The sequence below is a fragment of the Hyla sarda genome, chromosome 6 (genome assembly GCF_029499605.1).
Source record: "Hyla sarda isolate aHylSar1 chromosome 6, aHylSar1.hap1, whole genome shotgun sequence".
Taxonomy (NCBI): Eukaryota; Metazoa; Chordata; class Amphibia; order Anura; family Hylidae; genus Hyla; species Hyla sarda.
The window spans coordinates 9290807-9316841 of record NC_079194.1 but is presented as its reverse complement, the minus strand read 5'-3'; positions in this window follow the sequence as shown (position 1 = coordinate 9316841).

The window sequence follows — 26035 nt, the reverse complement described above, 5'->3', positions numbered from 1 at the left end:
TGTTTCTTCTCCAAAAATGGCAGGATTTATCAGGGGACAAAGTACAGGATAATTAAATTCTTCTTGCTCTTTGGATGACCCCTAAGCCCAAGCAGAGATTGTTGCTATGCCATACCATTATAGCTCGTCATTATTAACAATTATTATCTTAAAGGGGTACTCCGCATCCCCAGCGTTCGGAACATTTTGTTCCAAACGCTTGGAGCAGGCGGCGGGGGTTGTGAAGTCACTGCCACTCCCCCTCTTGACATCATGTCACGCCCCCTCAATGCAAGTCTATGGGAGGGGGTGTGGCGGCTGCCACGCCCCCTCCCATAGACTTGCATTGAGGGGGTAAGTACTAATCAATCCATACAGGGAACACCCCAAGACTCTTAACTTCTAAGGTGATGTTTTGACTCTTGTCTATACTTCACCATTGGGCCCTTGTCACAGTGCCTCAGATCCCTTTTGCATTTACATTTGCCCATTTTTCCTGCTTCCGACATCAACTTCATGGACTGACCGGCCACTTGTGCTGATATATTTCCTCCCGTCAGAAGCCATTGTCACCAGATCATCCATGTTATCGCTTTAGCTGTCGGTGGTCTTAGTATGGTTGGTTACAGCACGGATCGTAGTTCTGTACTATATGTTATCACAGTAAGGAATTCATTCTCACCAAACACTTCAGTTACTACAAAATTACTTCTCTGAAAAAATGACCACTAGAGGTCTCCCTACAAAGTCCTGGCCACAAGCCTTTTTTTTTTTTTTTTTTTTTTATAGATTTCAGACTCATGCTGGAGTCCTAAATCCCAGACTGCAGCCGGGACACAGACAAGCTCAGCACTGCTCCCAGGGAGCAGTGCTGAGCTTGTCTGTGTCCCGGCTGCAGTCTGAGATTTAAAAAATGGGAGCAGTGCTGAGCTGGGAGCATGGCTGAGCTTGTCTGTGTCCCAGCTGCAGTCTGTGATTAACCCCTTAAGGACACAGCCCTTTTTCACCTTAAGGACTGAGCCCTTTTTCGCAATTCTGACCACCGTCACTTTACAAATTAATAACGCGAAAATGCTTTTACCGAATATTCTGATTCTGAGATTGTTTTTTCGTGACATATTCTACTTTATTTTGGTGGTAAATTTTCGGCGCTACTTGCATCCTTTTTTGGTGAAAAATCCCAAAATTTCATGAAAATTTTGAAAATGTTGCATTTTTCTAACTTTGAAGCTCTCTAATTGTAAGGAAAATGGATATTCCAAATAAATGTTACTTTTATTCACAAATACAATATGTCTCCTTTATGTTGGCATCATAAAATGGACATATTTTTGCTTTTTGAAAAAATTAGAGAGCTTCAAAGTAGAGCAGCAATTTTCAAAAATGTCATGAAAATTGCTAAATCTGAAGGGACAGATGTTACAGAACTACAACTCCCAGCATGCCTGGGCAGTCGAGGCATGCTGAGAGTTGTAGTTTGGCAACATCTGGAGGGCTACTGTTTGGGCACCCCTGTAACAGTGGTCTCCAAACTGTGACCCTCCAGATGTTGCAAAACTACAACTCCCAGCATGCCCAGACAGCCTTTGGCTCTCTGGGCATGCTGGGAGTTGCAGTTTGGCCCCCCTAGTGGTTGCCACAGTAAAGATCGATTTACTTTCACTTTCAATCCCCCCCCCCCCCCACTGTGGATTCCCTACCTGATCAGGATCCTGCAGGCTCCAGCGAAGATCCCAGGTCCCCAGGCATCTTCTCCTGCAGGTACGGCCTCCATCTTCTTTCCAGAGCCCCTTGACATCCAGGGGCGGGCAGAACGGGGGGTTGCCATGGCAACCCCCTGTCCTGCGCTGCCATTGGTCAGAACTCCGTTCTGAGTAATGGCAGGGGATAGGAGTAGATCGCAGCTTTGCGATCTCACTCCAATCCTTTGGGTTGATCGGGGTTGTTGCTGACAACTCCGATCAGCCCTATTTTCCGGGTGATCGGGTCACCAGAGACCCGATCAGCCCGGAATTGGAGAAAATCGCATGTCTGAATTGACATGCGATTTTCTCCGATCGCCGACATGGGGGGGTCTCAGGACCCCCCTGGGCGATGTGCCGGGATGCCTGCTGAATGATTTCAGCAGGCATCCGGCTCCGGTCCCCAACCGGCTAGCGGTGGGGACCGGATTTCCCACGGGCGTATGGATACGCCCTGCGTCCTTAAGGACTCGGAATGCAGGGCGTATCCATACGCCCTGCGTCCTTAAGAGGTTAAGGACTCCAGCATGAGTCTGAAATCTATAAAAAAAAAAAAGGCTTGCGGCCAGGACTGGTAGGGAGACCCCCAGTGGTCCTTTTTTTAAAAGTGGAAAATTAAATAGAAAGAAGCATATATTTAATAACATTCTATTGGAAAGTTATTCTGCATACATTAATCTATAATATATAAAAGGTTTTTTTGATGAAAGGTACCTTTTAATATACCTATGTTCTGAAGTGTGATAAGGGTAATACAGTATGCTTTATGTCTCTTTTATTTTTTCTTATACCTCATTCTAGTCTAGTTTTGTACTAGTATCTCCAATTAATTATTTAGGGATATTTACAGGTAAGGTAAGGTAAGGTACAAAAAAGCGGGTGTTAGATTTATTGTTCAGGGAAAGAGCTAGGAAAAGTTTAGGGATAGCTTTCTATGGTAAATGTTTGTACTGTTCTGTTGATCATTTTCTATTTCGTTCCGAATTGACCTAGCAATGTTATACAGGGCTTTAGTGCTCTTAGGCAGAGTTATACACCAGTTTCGCCTCTAACTTATTTGCTTAGAATCCAATTTTTTTTATAATATTTGGCGAATCTGCGAAAATGAATTTTGAAAAGTTTCCTCAACTCTTGTGATTATCCATTCTTGTTAGGGTACGTTCACACTACGGAATTCCCGTGGAATTCTACAAACGGAATTACGCGGAGTGAACTTCACATTAGCGTGAATGGGTCTTCACGAGACCCGTTCACACCGTGGAATTTCAGCAGCTGAAACTGTTCCGTGCAAAGAAAGAATATGTTCATTCTTTGCGCGAATTCCGCGAGCACTGCATAGCTGTCAGTGGTGACGGCTCAGTGCCCCGCGGCCCTAGCAACGAAGTATTTTCGGCGGCGGCCGCCAGACTGAATCTCTGCTCGCTGAATTCAGCGAGCGGAGATTCCGCAGTGTGAACGCACCCTTATTGTTACCTGTCTGCATTGATACTTGCGTGCTTTGTATGTTTTCTTGCAACGGTCAGCTGGTGATCAGCTTTAGAATTTGGGGATATCTGAGTACTGTTAGCCACAGTAAGGACCCAGGAAAGGCAACTTCTATAGGTAAAGTGCCGTTCTGTTGGCTAGTGACCATTGAGGGCTTTTACACTGAGTTACTTTAATAGCAATGTCCTGCAAGCTACACAAATGTCTTATGTCTCCGATATTTTTGAAATATTTAGAGTTAAACTAAACAATATAGTTTGAACTAGTAATGTTTTTTTTTCCTATTATCATTGGTTGATTGCTGCGGGTATACACTTTATATCTACCACATACTAAGTCATAAGACATAATATTATTACTTACTGTATATTTTAAACCCAAAGATGTAATTCTTCTAAGTAGCTGTGTGTTTTATTTTCAAGGGTATGCGTCTAATTTGCATATGACAAAGCTATTGAGTGGCATTCTTATATTTCTTCTCTGCCTCAAGATGCTAAAAAGATGTTTACCCAAGAGGATTAGAGTCTGCACCAATGTATTATTTTAATTGGATACATGTTAAGATTTATTAGTGACCTAATATAAAATCCACAGTGTTGTATTTCTCTAAGACTACACTTCATTCTCACATCAAATCCCCGCGCATTATAATCAAAACCTATTTAATCCAAAATTACATAAAAAAACAAAAAAAAAAGTTTTTATTTACTTGTGTCTGGCAGCTCTGACAACAATAAATTACTTGAGGAGATGGAAGCAGGATTTACATAAAATGAGTAGCACAATACTTGCGCTGGTTATATTTATATCGTATTCCCTGGCTCGGGCGCATTACTCACTGTAGTGCATCTCCAACCTCATTAATGGGACGACACCATTTGTAGCCGCGGTCTTCTTCCTCTCATCAGACATTTTGTGAGTGACACTTGAGTGAGTGTAGAAGAAAACGCTCAGAAAGACAGACGGACGTTTTGTAGACTCGCCTGAAGCTACGTTAAGAGTTAGAAGCGGAATCTGAAGAAAGGAATCGGTCCAGGCGGACCAGCCAAGGAGATCGTATTGATGTGAAGACGGAGAAGTAGAACACTCCGGGATTTCTTCTAATTGCTGATTTGCAGTTTTTTTCTGCTTAAATCACATCTGAAATATTTGTTATTAAATATTCAGTGTTCTCTTAATGTTTCACCACAATATTAGATTTCTGTTTTTGCTTTTTAACAAACGGCTCAGTTCTTGTTTCGTACGGTTTAGCAGCTCTGTATATAAATAGTGGAGAGAAGTGTCAGGGACTAAGGCCCCTTTCACACTATAGGTTGCTCCATTTTAAATGGGTATTTGGGCCCCAAGATAGATCTTATCCCCTATCCAAAGGATAGAGGCTAAGATGTCTGATCGCGGGGGTCCCGCCACTGGGGATTCCCACAATCTAGCATGCAGCACCCACCTGTAAGCACTGCAGGAAGCACTGGAGGCTCTCAGTGTTATGCCTCCAAACCACGGGGATGGAGTATCGTGATGTCAGGACTCCACCCCCGTGTGACGTCACGCCCTGCTCCCTCAATGCAAGTCTATGGGAGGGGGCGTGACAGCCGTCACGCCCCCTCCCATAGACTTGTATTGAGGGGGCGGGGATAGGGGATAAGATGTCTTGGGGCCAGAGTACCCTGTTTAAGATCCGTTATAATGACCCGTTAAACAAAACATTAAAAACAGACGTTAAACGGCCGTTACAAAATCCCATTATAGTCTATGGGATTTTTACATTACCTGTTTTAACCCATCATAGACCGTTATTAATAACGGACGTTATTTTGTGACGGGAGAAAGTAACGGGAGAAATAGTGCATAATGGGATTTTGTAACGGCCGTTTTTAATGGTTTTGTTAACGGGTCATTAGAACGGATCTTTAAAATGGAGCATTCTATAGTGTGAAAGCGGCGTAAACTAAGGGCTCATGGGACCTGCTCAAATGTCCATCCAACTTCACTTCATGGCAGCTGTCACAACTGGCAGGTCAACCCTCTGCCGTGTCATTATCTCCTGTTTTTTTTAAGTCTATTTTATGACAGCTATTTTGGCTTTTGCCGGAATAATCCGGATTGTTGTTGTATATGGCTTGAGTTTGGCTATCCTCTTTTTACAGCATAAGTATATGATCTAAAAATGCATGAGTGCTGTACTCTAGTATCTTTGGCACTCCCATAGAAGTCTATGTAGCATGTGCAATCTACAACTTGTGCCCTCTCTGGGAGCTGGGGCTACATTCTGGAAGTCTCAGTGGGTAGACCCATCCCTAACATGTGGATAACCGCTTTAAAGGGGTACTCCCGTGCCCCAGCATTCTGAACATCTGGTTCATAAGGCTTGGATCAGCACCCCCTCGTGACGTCACGCCACGCCCGCTCCCATAGACTTCAATGGAGGGGGTGTGGCTGTGATGTCGCAGCCATGGCTCCAAGCCTTCTGAACCGGATGTTCAGAAGGCTGGGGCATGGGAGTACCCCTTTAATACCCAATCTATCAATTAAGCCATGTTTGCGAAGAACCATGAGAAAGAATGAGAAAGCAAAAGACACCCTACCAAGAGGGAAATCGAGGTTCCAAATTATTGGGGGAGCCGGAGCAGTTAGCGATTGAAGGGAAAATCATGTTTTTAAAGGCTGTGCCAAAGTGCTAGTGATTGAGGTAAAGTTAGAGACAGTATGGGGGGGGGGGGGCCTCCGTCTTGGGGGATCCATTGAAGCTCAATAGCCCCCCACTGAAGACCACCTCAGCCCTCCCGCAGTTGTGCTAATTGAGCTAATATGTCTGCCTAGTAATATTTTTTGAGGTTGGTCATACCCAATCCACCTTGTTGGTGAAGGACATAGAGGGGGAGGTTCATCATTTGTGGTAGTGCAGTCATTCCTCCTGCCTTTTTTTTTTTTTTTGCTGTGTTTTTGGCTTACTTGCACCAAATTATAAAAATGGCGCACAGAATTTGATAAATTTAGCATGAATGAAAAACCTCAGAATTTGCTGTAGGATGCCACTTTTGTAAGGCAAGGTAGACATGGTATGAATTTGTGTTTGTTTTTTGTTTTTTAACGTTTGCACACTTTTTTTTGCACCTTTTTAAAAAGGAACACATGGTATATATCTTCCACTGCAATTGCAATAATGATTCACTGCATTTTACAGTCAGTTTTGCAGAAAGTGTCTATTTTAAATTTATAGCCAATAAAATGTCAGACAGGCAATGATAAATCTCCCCCAGAAAGTCTTGCGGCCCACACAGTGACCTTTATCACCCAACACAAACTTCATCAGATCCCTCTGTTGATGAGTCGGGGCCAGAATAGGCAACAGCCAGCAAATAATGAACATGGAAGCACAGTCATTGTAGTAGAGGCTATCCTTCCTAACCTGGACAGTTTCAGACTAAACCAAACCCGTAAGTCATTTCTAATTGACTCAAACACTCCACCTCTCCAAAAGATTTTTCCACCGGCGCAGACGGACTTCAATACAATCAATGTACTCCAATAATATTCAATGCTGTATAGTGTGTTTATTAACTACCGAACAACGCGTTTCAAGGCCTGGACTGGCCTCTTACTCAGGTTCATACTACATTGTTCTGTAGTTAATAAACACGCTATACGGCATTGAATATTATTGGAGTACATTGCCTGTATTGAAGTCCGTGTTTGAGTTTTGCTATTACATCTGGAGAACGAAGGGATCGGCTGCACCTGGACCACACTACTAAATGCTTGTAACAGTGTTGTTTCTGCCCGTTGCACAATTTAGCGGGTAAGGGCTTCCACTAAACTTTAAGGCATAAAATGTAATGGATGACTACACTATGGAGCGCTCCTGTATTAGTATTTCTAATTGACTGAAATAGTGGGGGGTAATGAGCTGAATACAGCGATGAGATGATGGAGGCAGCTTTTCCCCCCAAGTAGGGTAGTTTATCCTTCCTCCATCAGAAGTCAAAGTTCACCTGGACCAGATGGATATAAGAGGAAAGAGAGGTATTAAGCAATAAAGCTAAAATTTTTGTTAGCAAGTTCATGACCGTATTGATCAAGGATATAGGGCCATAGTTATTTCAGGTAGAGGGGTCCTTATTGAGCTTAAGAATGACCTTGAGTGTGGCCATATAGTGCTCAGGGCCCAGCAAAGCTCCTCTACAAATTTCATTAAAGGGTTACTCCACCCATAGACATCTTACCCCGTGATCTCTGTGCAGCACCCGGTGTTCCTTTCGAACGCTAGGTGCGCGCGGCCGTGATGTCATGGCCACGCCCCTCCTGATGACACACCACGCCCCCTCAATGCAAGTCTATGGGAGGGGCGTGGCAGTCACCACGCTCCCTACATAGACTTGCATTGAGGGGGTGTGGTGTGACATCACGAGGGGGCGTGACTATGATATCACAACATCCCACCACTCGCTTCAAGCATTCAGAACAAAATGTTCCAAACACTGGGGCAGCGGAGTATCCCACTAAAGAGCTCAGTAAGATGGGGGATAAGAAAAGGGTAAAAAAAAATTTTAATATAGAGCTCCAAGTCATCCAGGACTGATAACCAGACAAAAACAAAGGTGCATGATAAACAAGACATAGTCAGAGTACAGGTGAAATAACCAAACCAGAGCAGCATCTTAAGAGGCCTTTTATAGCCTCCCAGTGCTGAAGGGTTAACTCTTTCCAAACCAGGGAGAATACACACAGAAACTGTTTAGGCAGAAACAATGTCTGAAGAGGACCCAAAAGCAAAAAAAATGCAAAATCCAGATAAATGGACATTGCAGTAGGCTTCAATAAAGACCAAATACAAAAAGATACATAAACACTCACCAAATACTGTAATACGTAGCTTTTATTAATCCATTAAAACGAGCACGCCGAGAGGGACCGTGGACTTGTTTTATTCAGCGATTAAAAGCTATGTTTTATTGGGTGAGTGCCTATGTATCCTCTTGTATTAGGCATCAAACCATACGTTGGAAAGCTTTTTCATTTCTGTCTCTAAACATGTTCTTTTAATGTAGCCAAAAACCATGTACAAAAAACTACGGCGCCTTAGATCACGCAGAGAACCATTCTTCATGTGGCCGGATCGCTCAGCATGACATTTAGCCTGTATCAACATAAAATGCACATACGTTAATATTATCCCATGTGGAGACTTGTGGGATATTTAAAGGGAAAATGTCATTATGGTTTCTTCCAATCCCAACTCTTCACCACAGAACCTGCAACACAAACATGTATTAGGCTCCGCACTTTTCCAGCATTTTCCTCCCTTTTCCCCACAAATGCCTCCAGCCTCGACCCTCCCCCTCCCAACACACATACACATGCCCAAAGCCTCTGCCACACACACAGGCCCTCATTTACTATTCTAAACCCGACTTGTTTTGTGGGGGTTTTTTTTGTCGCATCTTTGTCTGCGACATGTCGCAGACATCGTGCGCCAGTCTGCGACACGATGCAACATTCTTTCCCGACGGACCCAATGTGGATTCTCCCAAACCTGAAAAAGGGGCGTAACCCGACATTTCTGAGCTTTACCACGTATTTATAAAGCTTTCCAACCCGAATCTGTTCAATTGTTGTGGATTTTTTCCTGACAACTCAGAGGAGTTGGAAACCAAAACCAACAAACAGGATGCGACATAATACTAAATACCAGGGAAAAAAACAACATAGACTTACAATCCGATTTTGAGGGCCACAATGCCTCCAGCCCCTTCCCCAATGCCTCCAACCTCTCCCCCCCCCCCCCCCACACACACAATGCCTCCAGCATCCCCCAAGTGCCTCCAACCTATCTCCCACACACACAATACCTCAAGCCTGCCCCCCAAATGCCTCCAACCACTCTCCCACACACATGCCTCCAGCCTCTCCCACACACACAGACAATGCCTCCAGCCACACACACACACACACACAATGCCTCCGGAATCCCCGCAAATGCCTCCAACCTCTCTCCCACTCTCACACACACACAATACCTCTAGCCACACACACACACAATACCTCCAGCATCCCCCCAAATGCCTCTAGCCCCTCTCTCACACACAATGCCTCCGGCCTCTCCTACACACAATTACCTCCAACCTCTTTCAAATGCCTCCAGCCTTTCACCCACCCCTATTGCCTCCAGACTCCAAGACAGCCACCTACCACTATTTCCTACCGCCAACCACTCACACCTTTTGCCTTCAGACACCCACCCACATTGCTTTTAGCCACTCACATTGACTCCCACCCACATTTCTAGCCACCCACATTGCTTCCTGCCTCCCAGCGCTATTGCCCCCCCCCCACTATTGCTTCCATTCACCCCTCGTGCCGCTACTTCCATTCCCTCTTTTTCCCCTCCATTTTACCCACAAGAGCCCGTGGCACCTGGTTGGACACATACACAGCATTTGTCAGCACAAGATTAAGAGCATTCAATACTGTAATATCACTTATGGAAGACGATCAGAGTAAGAGTCGATGATGTTGCATTGAGCGGAAAGTTTTCCACTTATCAGGGCAGAACATTCCCCCCCAAACATCCTCGTGTCCGGGTCATTCCACTACAGGCCCTTCGACCACCTTAAAATATTGGAGGCTGGCGGGAGGCAGCACAATTGTATACAGATCAGAGCCGCTGAGCAGACTCCATCACACAGGGGATCAGGGTTTAGGGTGAGTACTGGCCTAGACTTACACTGTGTTCCATGTTGGAGAAATCATTTGTTACCCAAAAGTGGAAGTGGTCCTAGACTGCATACAGAACTGCAGATCCATATAGGCAAGGGTTAATTTTGATGTTCAGTTCTTTATATGAAGTTAGGAGTGATGGTCTTCAGAAAAGGAACAAGGGGGGGGGGACTCAGTAAGTGATGATCTGCAGAGGATGAGGACAAGAGGGGTGACTCAATGAGTGATGGTCTGCAGGGAAAGATACAAGGAGGGGGGACTCAGGAGTAATGGTCTGCAGAGAAGGAACAATGGGAGGGGACTAAGTGAGGTCTGATTTGCAGAGAAAGAATAAGGGGGGACTCAGTGAGTGATGGTCTGCAGGGAAGAAACAAGGAAGGGGACTTAGTGAGTGATGTTCTGCAGAGGATGGGGACAAGAGGAGAGACTCAATAAGTGATAATCTGCAGACAAGGATACAATAAAGGGGGCATCAATGAGTGATGGTCTGCAGAATATGGGGACAAGAGGAGAGATTCAATAAGCAATCATTTGCAGACAAGGATACAAAGAGGGGGAGTCAATGAGTGATGGTCTGCAGACTAGGATACAAAAAGGGGCAATCAATGAGTGATGGTCTGCAGACTAGGATACAAAAAGGGGCAATCAATGAGTGATGGTCTGCAGAATATGGGGACGAGATGAGAGACTCAATAAGCGATCATTTGCAGACAAGGATACAAAGAGGGGGAGTCAATGAGTGATGGTCTGCAGACTAGGAACAAGGGGGACGAGGCCTTGAGCTGTGTACAGGGCCCCGAAATATCTGATGCCCCCCGGCCTCTCACTGAAGCCTTATGTCTGTATTATTACATCAATGACAAGTCGGAAGGTGTCGCCTCTTGTCTCACAATCTGGGGCTGATTCCCTAATTATACAATTTACAGTCGGGTTCTGTCACCTTTCAAGCGCCGGTAATAATATTGTATCTTTTAAGAAAATATTTCTATCAGCCACTTTTAGCCATTTTAATTTGAAATTCCCCAAACAAAAGCCGAACCTGTGTCAGCCTTGATATACCTTGTTGACCCCGGAGAATGCAATTATTTAGCAGTTGTATTTCAACTTGTTTGTATTAAAATGTATCTTCTTTGAGCGCATTACACTGGAACAGACTAAACATAATTGGATTTTTTTGGTTACACGGCGTTGTCATTGATATGCAACATGCTCCTCAAAATTGCAATGTATAACCTTAATATTTGTGAGTCTATCAGGAGTTTGGCATAAAAATGTATATTTTCTAATATTCTGTCTTGCACTGAAATGATTTCATTTATATGCAAATGAGGCTCAGCCCGGCACCTGTTTCTTGTTTGTTACAACTATGGGAATTATTTGCACTTAGTAATAAAATTCCATAAACTGAATTTGTCACTGGCATCGGAGAGGGAGAGAAAATATATCTTTCTTTTCTTTCTTTCTTTCTTTTCCAGACACATTTTTTTTTCCTAAGTTTGAAAGATGGATATTGTCTGAAAGTTTTCTTTAAATAACAGAGAAAATGTGTAATTTCTCTTTTTCTCAGGCTTATGGTTTTTCTTGTTTTCTTTCTATTGTGTCGATTCTGTTTTGCTCTTATTTGGTAGAGAAATGATGGATCGTATAGAGAGAAAAAATTCAGGCATTTCAAGGAGATCCTAACGTGTGCAACCCAGTCTTTCTCAACCAGGGTGCCTCCAGCTGTTGTGAAACTACAACTCCCAGCATGCCCGGACAGCCAAAGCCTTGGAGTTCGTCATACAGAGACTCCATGGATGTAATACAAAATGCATAGTAAGCAGTAGAAACGTACAGGGGAGATTTATCATTTCTGTCTTTGGTAAGTGAGTTTGGAAGTCTTTTTTTTTTTTTTTTTTTTGTGCGACACATTTATCATTCTATCAAGGGGGGTTGATAAATTTGGTGCACATAAGCAAAAAACAATAAATCACTTCAGAACACCATTCCTCATCTCCTCTGCGACAAAGGAATTTTTGTAGGCCGGGTCTTTGCCTTGCAACCTTTCAGAGGAGTTTGTGACTTTTTTTTATTTTTTCTGCCTTTGTGCGACATTCACACTTCATAAATTCGCAGCCACTGCAAAGTGAAAACTGAAAATTGCGTAGGTAAGGCCGCTTGCTACTTTTTGCTTACTTACAAAAGTCACTAAAAAAACTAAGTGCTTAGGGGCACGTGTGATCTCCCCTAGAATGTTTCAGCTTCTCCCTGGACATGTTACAGGAATGGGTTAATGGGTTATGCCGCAGATAGAACACGTTTGGCAGATCTTCCTCTATCAGCAGGATGGTCGTCCGTGCTGGGAATAATTTGCCGGTGTTGCACCGACCTCCACCATCACCAGATCTAACACCCTGCGAATACTTCCTGTGGGGCTACATCAGGGACTCCATGAGACAACGCATCAATGACACCATGGAGTCCATATCAGAGGAGATGCTGGCCGCGTGTGGACAGAACTGGACGACCATCTAAACATCTACCATGTTACCAATGGAGATTACTGTGAACATTTCTAATGTATAGATAAAACTTTGATAGATAGATATGAGATAGATGATAGATAGATAGATAGATAGATAGATATGAGATTAGATAGATAGATAGATAGATAGATAGATATGAGATAGATATATATGAGATAGATAGATATGAGATAGATAGATATGAGATAGATAGATATGAGATAGATAGATAGATAGATAGATAGATATGAGATAGATATGAGATAGAGATAAGATATATAGATAGATATGAGATAGATATGAGATAGATAGATATGAGATAGAGGATAGATAGATATGAGATAGATAGATAGATAGATAGATAGATATGAGATAGATATGAGATAGATAGATATGAGATAGATAGATAGATATGAGATAGATAGATAGATAGATAGAAATGAGATAGATAGATATGAGATAGATATGAGATAGATAGATAGATAGATAGATAGATATGAGCTAGATAAATAGATAGATAGATATGAGATAGATAGATAGATAGATAGATAGATAGATATGAGCTAGATAAATAGATAGATAGATATGAGATAGATGGATAGATAGATAGATATGAGATAGATAGATAGATAGATAGATATGAGATAGATAGATAGATATGAGATAGATAAATAGATAGATATGAGATAGATAGATAGATAGATAGATAGACAGATACAGAGCAGAAAATAGAAGGCTGCAAACTTGATGGTGAATGGGTGCAGACCCCGATCAGGCTCTGGTCTTGAGCCCCCAAACAATATAGCAAACAGATGCGCAGTATCACTCCAAACGGTGATTCAATAAGTGGCTTTTGTTTAATCACACAAGTGAGCGACGTTTCGATCACCTCACCTGATCTTTGTAACCAATACAATGAACGTAGTGGCTTGTTTAAGCCCTTAAGGACCGAGGGTTTTTCCGTTTTTGCCTTTTCGTTTTTTCCTCCTTGCATTTAAAAAATCATAACTCTTTCAATTTTGCACCTAAAAATCCACATTACGGCTTATTTTTGCGCCACCAATTCTACTTTGTAATGACGTCAGTCATTTTGCCCAAAAATCTACGGCGAAACGGAAAAAAAAATCATTGTGAGACAAAATTGAAAAAAAATAACGCAATTTTGTAAGTTTTGGGGGCTTCTGTTTCTATGTAGTACATTTCTCAGTAAAAATGACACCTTATGATTATTCTGTAGGTCCATACGATTAAAATGATCCCCTACTTATATAGGTGATTTTGTCGCACTTCTGGAAAAAAATCATAACTTCATGCAGGAAAATTAATACGTTTAAAATTGTCATCTTCTGACCCTTATAACTTTTATAGGGACCTATAACACTGCACACACTGATCATTGTTATCCCATAGGGACCTATAACAGTGCACACACTGATCTTTTACATTGATCACTGGTTTCTCATAGGAAACAAGTGATCAATGATTCTTCCGCTTGACTGCTCATGTCTGGATCTCAGTCACTGAGCAGTCATTCGGCGATCGGACAGCGAGGAGGCAGGTAGGGATCCTCCAGCTGTCCTGTAAGCTGTTTGGCGTGCCGCGATTTCGCCACGGCTATCCCGAACAGCTCCCTGAGCTAACCAGCATACTTTCACTTTCACTTTAGATGCGGCGTTCAACTTTGAACGCTGCGTCTAAAGGGTTAATAGCACACGGCACCACGATCAATGCCGCACGCTATTAGCCACGGGTCCCGGCCGGGCCCGACCCGCTATGACGCGGGGCCACGCCTTGGCCCCGCGTTATAAATCGGAAGCTCACACATGATGTACCGGTACGTCATGTGTCCTTAAGGGGTTAAATAGAGTGTGCATGGTGACATCATTTCCTCTGATGTCATAAGTGATTAACATACATACATAAACAGTGCCATGGTATAATACATATGTGACATAATCAACAAGTGAGCAGTGTGCATACATACATACATACATACATATGGTGATCATGTGATCAAACACTTATTAGTGAATATCCATATGCAAAACATTCATATGAAAAACATTATATTAATAATAATAGTGACGACAGTGGATCAATATAAGTGTACCTAAGGTCAGGAGGAGGACATCTCGGCCGCCAACGTGGAGTAATTGTATGGTAGCTGCATAATGTAAACAGAAAATATTCGGCAATGGCACCGGAGACTGGACATCCAAGCTTCCGGTTTCGGGCGGATGTGACGTCGCACAACTGGTGAAAGCCGGCGCCTGTGCACTATACACTCGTGTGCATGGCGCCATGATGGAAGCTGGCAAGGTGAAGGGAACTGGACATGCATAGTGTAGTCAAGGAGCAAGAATAGTGCAACTTGCAACTTGGCAAAGCCCCCCTAGCGGACACTATGTATTAGCCTATGCCAGCGGTCCCCAATTTATTCAGGGATCACAGTAATGGCATGACGGGTAGTGCCCACTCTCCCCCGGAATGGGGGGCTGGTTGGCATCGCCCGGACACTGGTCCCTAATTCGGGTGCTAATTGGCATCAATAGAAAGTGAAAAATCACAGCAAAGTGTTGTCCTAGTGTTAAAATCACTCCCTTACATATAAAGGCACAAATAAAGCAGATATGAACCTTAATTCAAAAATATAATACTCCATCTTTGCTTGGTGGGGGTCCCTCCTTTTATATTTCAGATCCTGGTCAGGACTGCAGGACAGACCTCCCCCAAGCAAAGATGGAGTATTATATTTTTGAATTAATATCTGCTTTGTCCTTCACTCCTTACCAGGATCTGAAATATAAAAGGAGAAAAGAAAAATAAATATAGAAATCCAAACACTGAACTTAAAAGCGGACTCGTATAGCTATGCATCACACATTACGTATGCTGTGCGTAATTTTGAAACCCACGTTCAGTCCTTTCGGTTTAAGGGACTGTAAAAGGAAAATCCATTTTAATTCCTTTTTCTTCAGTAGGCTGACCCTATCACCCCCTTTTTTGAGGGGGGGGGCATGATCAATAAGCATAAATTTGAGGTCGCGTTCAACGTGTCCTCAATGTGTCCGGCCTCAAAGAATTGCTTTGCAACAGGGAGATCTTGCCGTTGTTTTCTGATGGTGTCTGTGATGATTGAATCGTGTTTAAAATCACAGTTCTTTGGCCTACATATAATAAATTACATGGGAACCATAATACATAAATCACGTAATCGCTTGTGCAAGTGAGGTAATGGGTTGCCTTTAGTCATATAATTACAGTTTATGCAGGACCGGCATGGAAATGAGCCGAGATTCTCGACAGATAGAAATTTTTGAGGACTTTTTTTGAGGGACACATCAGATTTAACCAGTTGGTCCTTCAAATTTCTCGGTCGTCTATAAGACATAAGTGGAGGTGCTTGGAATTCCTACTTAGAATGTGTGCAATGCCAGGTGCTACCTGTGTGATACAGCAGATTTTGTGAATAAAATCAAAAACACCTTTATCCCTAGTGGAACTATTGTTTATATATATATATATATATATATATATATATATATATATATATATATATATGTGTGTGTGTGTGTGCATATGTGTATGCAGCATAAAATGACTATTTGACAAAGCCCCATTCCCCATGCTACTCTGCTCCTTGCTCACCGTATAAGAGGAATTTCCTGACAACGCCCGGAAAACCAAGAAGCCTTCTAAAAGAATCTAACAGAAGAACCATACCTTATATGGTATGCCAGGGCTAAAAACACCTAGATGTAGGTTGCATGAGACACTGAGAATCAGAGGTTACAGAGCTGCAGTTTAGAATGACCTCAGTGGTTGTTTGTTGAAAGAAACGAGGAAGGTGGGCCACCAGCCCACCAGCCCTGAAGAATGTATGGGTGTGCAAAGATAGGAAATGTATAGAGATGGTAATGAAAGGTGGAGAAACTGAAAAAGTGTGTGCTTATAAAGGGATGAATAGAAGGTATGATGGGAGTTATAGTACAAGTGAAAAGACAAGTGAAAGAGGAGCAGATTGTTGCTAGCAGCTTGATAGGATTTGAGAGAGAGAAACAAAATGGAGACTCAAGGTTTTGATGAGAAAGCATGTGGTGAGTGAAGAATGGATATTATGGATATTAAGGAAGTTGAAAGTTTGGAATATACTGATGGTTGATGGACAAAAGTATTCATATACAGCAGTGTTATATACAGTACTCATATACAGCAGTGTGATTTTTGAGAGCAATTATGATTTTATATAGTTATATTGTTTATTTCAGATGTGTGGTGAGGTTCCATGAATGGAAATGGAGATTGAATGGGGTTGTTGTGTTTCCAAGGGTGGGGGAAAAAGTAAAGCAGAGAGAGATAAAACATGGGACAAAAGAATGTGAAGCCTGAGAAGGGGTTCTTAGCATGTGGCAGAGAGAGAGAGGGGGAGGGGAATGTGAAAATAGTACAGTCTGTATACAGTGTTGGAGGGAGTAGTCAGCCACTGCCCTATCTCTACTGGCCATTGTGGTTCTCAGAACCCCATATGGAGTGATATATGTTATAGTTGTGGCACACACCAACTGCAACTTAAAATCACAACCCCCGATAATGTAAAAGTTCCTACCTCCATATCTCCCATGCTTTCTCCTTCTGGTGACAGCCATGATGCTGCTCCCAGAACTACTCCAGTCTCTGCCCCTTCTGTACCCGGAAGTGGCAACCATGTTACCACTCCCAGAAGTGACTGTTCCTCCCACTTCCGCCCAGCCATCTTAGCACACCTAATATAGTGAAGTATGTATGATGTGTATTAATGAATCAGGAATACATGATCAGTGAATGTTTCCTTGTGAAGCTGTTTATGTAAATGTTGTAATGGATCCTTTTTAGATTGGTATAGAACAAATTAATTGAACCTATTTGATGATATTTCTGTTACTTTATGCGCTCCGGCCGCACACTCTGGCCATGAGCGCATGGTCCCGTTACCTGCTGCTGCCGGCGGGGCTGGGACTCGCATCGCGGGACGTGCCCGCATGCAAGCCCCGGTCCGTCACTCTCCGGGTGTTTCTCCTGCCCCCACATCTGCCTCTATGCTCTGGCGTGCATGTCCCCGTCTCCTAGGGCGCGTGTGTGCCGGAGCTTTAAGATTTAAAGGGCCAGTGTGCTCATTAGTGTAATTCACCTGTGGCTCATTGATAAATTCCTCCACCCTCCTCACTTCCCTGCCGGATCTTTGTTGCCTTGAGTCTGAGAGAAAGCATTCCTGTTATTGCCTTGCTGTGTATCTGATGCTTTGCTCTGGGACCTGACCTTGCTCCTCTGCCACCTGCCTACTGACCTCCTGCTACATCCTGACTACGCTACTGTGCCGCCTGCCCTGACCTTCTTCTATCCTGACTACAAGCTGCATTAGCCCTCCAGTGCCTGGCATCTCCTCAGCCGCCTGTGTAGTTGAGCCGTGCCAGGGGTAGCGACCTGGGTGCCGCCTGCCACAGCAAGTCCATCCCACTTTGCGGCGGGCTCTGGTGAAAACCAGCGGCATATTAGACTCCGCTCCCTGGTATGTTCGAGTCATCAGCCACACAGGTCCAGTGAATCCACATCCACCGGGGTTCATGTGTTCTGAAACGTGAGTGTTACAATTTCATTAATTTCCTAATAAGTTTTGTTTTCAAAGTTGCGCAGGATGGATGCCATGAGGAAATGCGATTAATTGTCTGATTATATTATAGGAGTAACAAGAGAAGAAGTTTGGCCAAGGAAAATTAAATAAGATATAAAAAAGTGATCACTATTTAATTGATAAGTATTACCTTAAGCATTTAAATACAGCTAATGGTTTATTGGATTATATACAATGCACGTTGAATGTGATTTTTCCCAATTTTTGAAAGAGCTCTGTATATTTTTTATGCTTTTCCATTTTTGGTGAGAAAGTGTATTGGGCCCTGTGTGTTGTGCTTTGAGTATTTGTACATGTTGGTATTGTTACATACTACATGTGTATCATATGTCTCCTTGTTAAGTAACACAGGAATCCAGTCAGTTACTAGACATTAAAATGTTATTGAAGACTGACCAAAGCTGAGGGAAAACAAAAAGCCAGATTTAAAGGGGCGGTGACCAGTGACGTAGAGGAGTGGGAGGAGAAAGATGGGGCTTATAGGGAGAATGACAGCCTCCTCTCCTGAAACACATTGTCACATTAGATTTGAAGAAAGTATATATCTGCTGTTTAAATTGAGTATGTCCGTAATACATGTATACACAATGTGATATATCTATACATTCTACATTGCATTTATTTGAATAATATCAATTTTGAGTGGATAACTTTATAATGATAATGTAGTGTAACCAGAAGATGCTGATTGTCTTGAATTTATGAGCTTAAGAATTCAAGAGCCATGATAGGATATCAGAGAATCCATGGTTGATGTTGAGTTGTAAATTTAAGTTTGCTCCAAGTGATGCAAAGAAGTAAATACATAAGACAGGATATATGGTGACCACACGCAGAATGAAGTTCTACTTCAATAAACAACTGAGTGGTTGGTTCAGAAAGCAGGGTTGAAGATATTCACTGAAATGTATAAGATATCTGAGGGTAAGACATAATGAGTATGGGTACACTTTTATTACCGTCCACAAGTATGGGCCTATTGGAGTAAAAGCTTTCTTGAATCCTTGGGCAAACCCATCAAATGTAGAATCTGTAGTTTATAATTCAAGTGTTCAAAGTGCTAGAGCTGCCAGAGAAGGTGGCCACCATAAAAATTAGACCCACATGAAGCAAACAACCCCAGAAGCCAAGGGGACTGAATGGCGGAGAAGGCTACCAAGGCTGCAGTGCTCCTATCCTCTCACAGTTATGGTACAGAGTGTACAGGTGGATGGGGAGTGTGCATCTGTCTGGTTAGGTCTCTTGCAGGAACCAGCAATGCATGCTGAGAGAGACCAATGGAAGAAGAAAGAGGTGGTACAGGACAAAGACGACGTCTGGAGAGTTGGTAAGAAACTGTGTGTGCCAACAGTCTTGTACCCCATGGTAACAAACGTGGCCCCATACACTACACAGAAGGGAGCTATGTGTGTAGTAATATCCGTACATTGGGTGGCCTCAGGATTCAACAATGCAGAAAGAAGGTTTGTACAGACTTCATTATTTACATCTGTTATTGCCTAGGTAAACCAATAAAGGTACTTGACCAACACACTCCTTAATCATCTTACCTGTTTCAGAGAATATGAGTAGACTTCATCTAACTGCCTAGGGTGGACCAATATAAGTATGTCCTTGTCTGACTGTACTGATTCCGTTACCATAGATAAAGTAACTAATACAACTAAGAACCTTTTGTAGAGTTGTGCCTAGTTCAGATTCTGTAATTGTTACCCAGTTCCTTAAACCTATGAGTGTGTGTGTCAGGAAATAAGTGAGGAAAGAGACGCTTACATATGATGATCTCACATAGATGTATCTAAGATATATTCTCTGATAACTGTTAAATCTATGTCTGTACATAACCATGGTTGTTCCAGAGGAAAAGATAATAACAACAGATTGTTAGGATGTGACATTGTATGAGGAGAATCAGTGGGTGAACATGTACAAATAGCGGGATGAAGTAAGCATCTTAGTGGGTGATAATGATATAAAGGAAAGGAATACTTGGTGTAAAATTATAGAAAGGATAGGCCTAGCTAGTGGGGTGAGTAAATGTTAACTACTGTAAGGTATGGGATACTTGGGGATATGAAGCTCAGAACCCGATAAGAAGGGAATTGGACTGGGAAATGCCCATACACATTTTCACTACTGAACCTACAAAGGAATGCAGACCACACTCTAGAAGTAAACGTGCAGCCCCTGCTGGGAGCCTTGACCCCCATGTGTTTATTGATGCTATAGGAGTCCCAAGGGGGTTTCCAGATTAATTTAAAGCTATAGATCAAGTAAAAGCTGGATTTGAGTCTATAACACCCCAGATTTCTATAAACAAGATTAATTATATCTATTATAACCAGCAGGGATTCATAAATTTCTTGGTGGATGCTCTTAAAGGTCAGGCCGAACAACTAAGTGCCACATCCACTATGACATTCCAAAATCGTATGACATTAAATATGGTGTTAGCGGAAAAGGGGGGGGGCATGTAAAATGTTTGGGGTGAACTGTTGCCCATATATCTCAGCCAATACAGGACCCAAAGGTAAAATAACCATAGACATAAAGAAACTAGTGTAACGGAGCTGGATGTGGATCCTCTATCTGTGGGGCTGATGACTCAGACCGTATCGGCTTGACCAAACAGGTGACTGGGCAAGGCGAGATACCGAAGGAAGAAGCAGTAGTGTAGTCAACGTAGCAGAAGGTCAAGGCAGGCGGCAAAGGTTCGTAGTCAAAAAACGTAGCAGGAAGGTCTGGGTACACGGGTATGGCAAACAGGCAATAGGAACGCTTTCTCTCAGGCAATAGGCACTGAAGATCCGTCAGGGAAGTGTGGGAGGTGAAACAACTTATAATGTGGTGTCAGGTGTATATACTAATTATGGGCGTACTGGCCCTTTCAATTTCAGAGCTCCGGCGTGCGCCCTAAGGGAAGGAGACGCGCGCGCCGGAGCTGAGAGACAGAGGGAGCTGCAGGAGCAGAGCGAGGTAAGAGACGGGCCAGGATTCGCATGCGGGCATGTCCCGCGATGCGAATCCTGGCCCCGCCGGCGGTCGGGGACACTGCGCTCACAGACGGTTCTTGCAGCTAGAGCGCAGTGTGTAACAACTAGAAGACCTATAGGTAGAACTTAAAAAGATTTCTGGAATCTCAGACCCTTGGGATCAATACCTTGATTGGATTGGAGGGTGTAAAAGACTTTGGCCCAAATAAGAACTTTAACTATACTTATAATCCTGTTAATCTTGCTTTTGTTGTGTGTTGTGTTTTGCCTTGCCTAAAAAAGATGTGTGAGAAGACCGCTGAGAATGCCACGCCAGTGATGATAAATGTGGACTTGTGGAGAAATGTGAAGATTACAGATGAAGCCTATACCCCATTACAGAGCTTCAATGCCGTTTATAACACCACTAAACCATAGGGACAGCATCTGACTCCATATGTGTAAAGTCTGAGGCTAAGGGCTAATGTGCATATGTGTATGCAGCATATGTGCATATGTGTATGCAGTGTATGCAGCATAAAATGACTATTTGGCAAAGCCCCATGCCCCATGCTACTCTGCTCCTTGCTCACCCCCTCCCACCGTGTAAGAGGAATTTCCTGACAACGCCCTAGAAGCCAAGAAGCCTTCTAAAAGAATTTAACAGAAGGACCATACCTTATATGGTATGCCAGGGCTAAAAACACCTCCCTAGTGAGGGTTGGAACTTATGTTAATTGCAATGGTGATATAAGCTTGGATGTCTGACAATAAAGGCTAGAAGAAGTGTGAAGAACTTGAAACTGACATTGACTCTGACATGGATTTTTTCAGTGCTCTTGTAACTATCTTACTCCCGGCCAAATCCGTATACAGAATTTATATACCGAAGTATACCAAAGTAAATCTTTATTATGTCGTCCGTTTGGTTATATCACCTCTGAATTTAGCATAAGTTCCCACCCCCACTAGGGGGATAAGTATAGCTGTGGCACACCATATAAGGTAAGCCTTTCCTGAAAAGTTTGGCAGGCTATGCAGTCTTTGTTCAGGAACTCTAATCGATGGGAGGGGGTCAGACAGGAAGGAGCAAAATAGCATTAGGGGGAGGGGTGGCTCCTAAATGAACATTTTACGTATACACATACCCAAGCATATATACATATATATATACACATCCATTACAATCCCCCCTAAAATGATCATTTTACCTTTCCCTAATTTCCATCATCCTAACTCATCTGCCCCAATGTGTTTTCTCGAACGCTTCATTGTACTTTAGACGACCCATGGCTTGTCCATGGACCCCCTTAGCCTCAGACTTTACACATATGGAGTCAGATGCTGTACCTAAGGTTTACTGGTTTTATAGATGGCATTGAAGCTCCGTAATGGGGTATAGGCCTCTTCTCTAGTCTCATAGTCCAAATTCGTCATCACCGGCATTGCATTTCCGACAGCCTTTTCACACATCTTCTTTAAGCAAGGCAAAACACAACACACAACAAAGGCAAGGATTATAAGTATGGTTATTCTTATCTGGGCCAAAGTCTTTTTCCACCCTCCCATCCAATCAAAATATTGATCCCAGGGGTTTGAGATTCCAGAATTCTTTTTAAGTTCTATCCATAGGTTCTTCATGGCTATGGTTACTTTACCATTGGGTCCTGTGTTGGCTGGGATATAAGTGCAACAGGTTTCCCCAAACATTTTACATACCCCCCTTTTTCCTCTTACACCATACCTTTTTGGAATGCCGTACCTTTTTGGAATGTTATAGCGGATGTGGCTCTTAGTTGTTCGGCCTGACCTTTAAGAGCATTTACTAAGAAATGTATGAATCTCTGTTGGTTATATTAGATATAATTATTCTTGCTCATGGAAATCTGGGATATTAATGACTCAACTCTGGCTTTTTACTTGACCTATAGCTTTAAACTCATCTGGGACGCCCATTGGGACTCTATAACATCAATATACACAAAGGGATCAAGACTCCCAGCAGGGGCTGCACATTTACTTCTAGATTGTGGTTTGGGTTCCTTTGTAGGTTTGGTAATGTAAGTGTGTATGGGCAGACGTGTCTTGACTAATGTGCATTCTCCAGTTCAATTCCCTTCTAATCCGATTCTAAGCTTCATATCCCCAAGAATCCCATACTTTACGATAGTTACCATTTACTCATCCCGCTAGCTAGGTCTGTCCTTTCTATAATCTTACACCAAGTATTCCTTTCCTTTATATCATTATCACCCACTAAGATGCTTACTTCATCCCGCTATTTGTACATGTTCACCCACTGATTCTCCTCATACAACGTCACATCCTAACAATCCGTTGTGAGTATCTTTCCCTCTGGAACAACCATGGTTATGTACAGACATAGATTTAACAGTTATCAGAGAATATATCTTAGATACATCTATACGATACCATCATATGTAAGTGTCTCTTTCCTCACTTATTTCCTGACACACCCTCATAGGTTTTAAAGAAATGGGTGACAATTACAGAATCTGAACTAGGCACAACTTTATAAAAGGTTCTTAATTGTATTATTCACTGCATCTATGGTTAGAGATCAGTACAGTCAGACAAGGGCATACTTATATTGGTCCACCTTAGGCAGTTAGATGAAGTCTACTTATATTCTTTGAAACAGGTAAGATGATTATGACGTGTTGGTCAGGTACCTTTATTGTTTTACTTAGGTCATAACAGATGTAAATGATGATGTCTGTAAAAACCTTCTTTCTGCATTGTTGAATCCTGAGGCCACCCAATGTATGGACATTACTACACACATAGCTCCCCTCTGCTTAGTGTATGGGGTCATATATGTTACCATGGGGTACAAGACTGATGGCACACACAGTTTCTTACCAACTCTCCAGATGCTGTCTTTGCTGTTAGGATTCGGCAGGCTGGATGTGGATCCTCTGTGTCAGCGAGGGATTGGCGTGGACCGTGTCGGTGGTCCGATTCTAGGTTGCTACTGGTATTCACCAGAGCCCGCCGCAAAGCGTGATGGTCTTGCTGCGGCGGTAGCAACCAGGTCGTATCCACTGGCAACGGCTCAACCTCGCTGACTGCTGAGAAGGCGTGGGACAGAAGGACTAGACAGAGGCAAGGTCAGACGTAGCAGAAGGTCGGGGCAGGCGGCAAGGTTCGTAGTCAATGGCGATAGCAAGAGGTCAGGAACACTGGTAAGGCAAACACTATAAACGCTTTCTCTGGCACAAGGCAACAAGATCCGGCCAGGCAGTGAGGGGGAAGTGAGGTATATATGAGCTGGGAGCAGGTGGAGGCTAATTAGACTGATTGGCCAGGCACCAATCATTGGTGCCCTGGCCCTTTAAATCTTAGAGAGCTGGCGCGCGCGCTCCCTAAGGAGCGGAGCCGCGCGCGCTAGGACATGACAGCCGGGGACCGGGACAGGTGAGTGACTTGGGATGCGATTCGCAAGCGGGCGCGTCCCGCTATGCGAATCGCATCCCCGCCGGCAGTGTCAGTGCAACGCTCCCGGTCAGCGGGTCTGACCGGGACGCTGCAGAGAGAGGAACGCCGCGAGCGCTCCGGGGAGGAGCAGGGACCCAGAGCGCTCGGCGTAACAGTACCCTCCCCCTCTTTTTGTCCGGTTGTCGCTCCACATGGGACAAGGACATTGGGAGCGATTGCAGAGTCTCCTTCTGGAGGACAGAGAAGTCCTGGGTACACTCATCAACGGCAGGCAGTACAGAAGGAATGGGAATGGGGAGGGGGGGCAGAGGGTGAAGCTTGGCACGGGGCAGAGTGTTACCAGGACGGGGGCTATGAGGAGGAGACACTGAGGTTTGACTGACGGGACTGGGAGCAGATGTGAGGCATTTTTTGTGGCAAGAAGCACCCCAGCTCTTGATCTCCCCGGTGGTCCAGTCAAGGGTAGGAGAGTGGCGTTGGAGCCATGGCAGACCGAGGAGGACTTCAGATGTGCAGTTGGGCAAAACAAAAAATTAAATTTTTTCGTGATGCCGTCCAATGCTCATGAGCAGGGGTTCTGTGCGGTAACGCACAGTGCAGTCCAACTTTACTCCGTTGACCGAGGAAATGTAGAGCGGCTTGACGAGACGGGTCACAGGGATGTTGAACTTATTCACAAAAGAGGCCAAAATGAAATTTCCCGCAGAACCAGAGTCCAAGAAGGCCATAGCTGAGAAGGAAGAGTTGGCAGAAGGAGAAATCCGCACGGGCACAGTGAGACGTGGAGAAGCAGACTTCATACCAAGAGACGCCACACCCACGTGAGCTGGGTGCGTGCGTTTCCCAGACGTGGAGGACGAATAGGGTAATCCACCAAGAAATGTTCGGTACTAGCGCAGTACAGACATAAATTTTTATCTCTATGGCGAGTCCTCTCTTCATGGGTCAGGCGAGACCGATCCACTTGCATAGCCTCCTCGGCGGGAGGCACAGGGGTAGATTGCAAAGGATACTGTGAGAGAGGTGCCCAGAGATCAAGGTCTTTTTCCTGGCGGAATTCCTGGTGTCTTTCAGAAAAACGCATGTCAATGCGGGTGGCCAAATGGATAAGTTCATGCAGATTGGCAGGAATTTCTCATGCGGCCAGCACATCCTTGATGTTACTGGATAGGCCTTTTTTATAGGTCGCGCAGAGGGCCTCGTTGTTCCAAGATAATTCAGAGGCGAGGGTACGAAATTGGATGGCGTATTCTTCTACAGAAGAATTTCCCTGGACCAGGTTCAGCAAGGCAGTTTCGGCAGAAGGAGCTCGGGCTGGTTCCTCGAAGACACTACGAACCTCAGCGAAGAAGGACTGTACAGTGGCAGTGACAGGATCATTGCGGTCCCAGAGAGGTGTGGCCCATGACAGGGCCTTCCCAGACAGGAGACTAACCACGAAAGCCACCTTCGACCGTTCTGTAGGAAATTGGTCCGACAACATCTCCAAATGTAGGGAACATTGTGACAGGA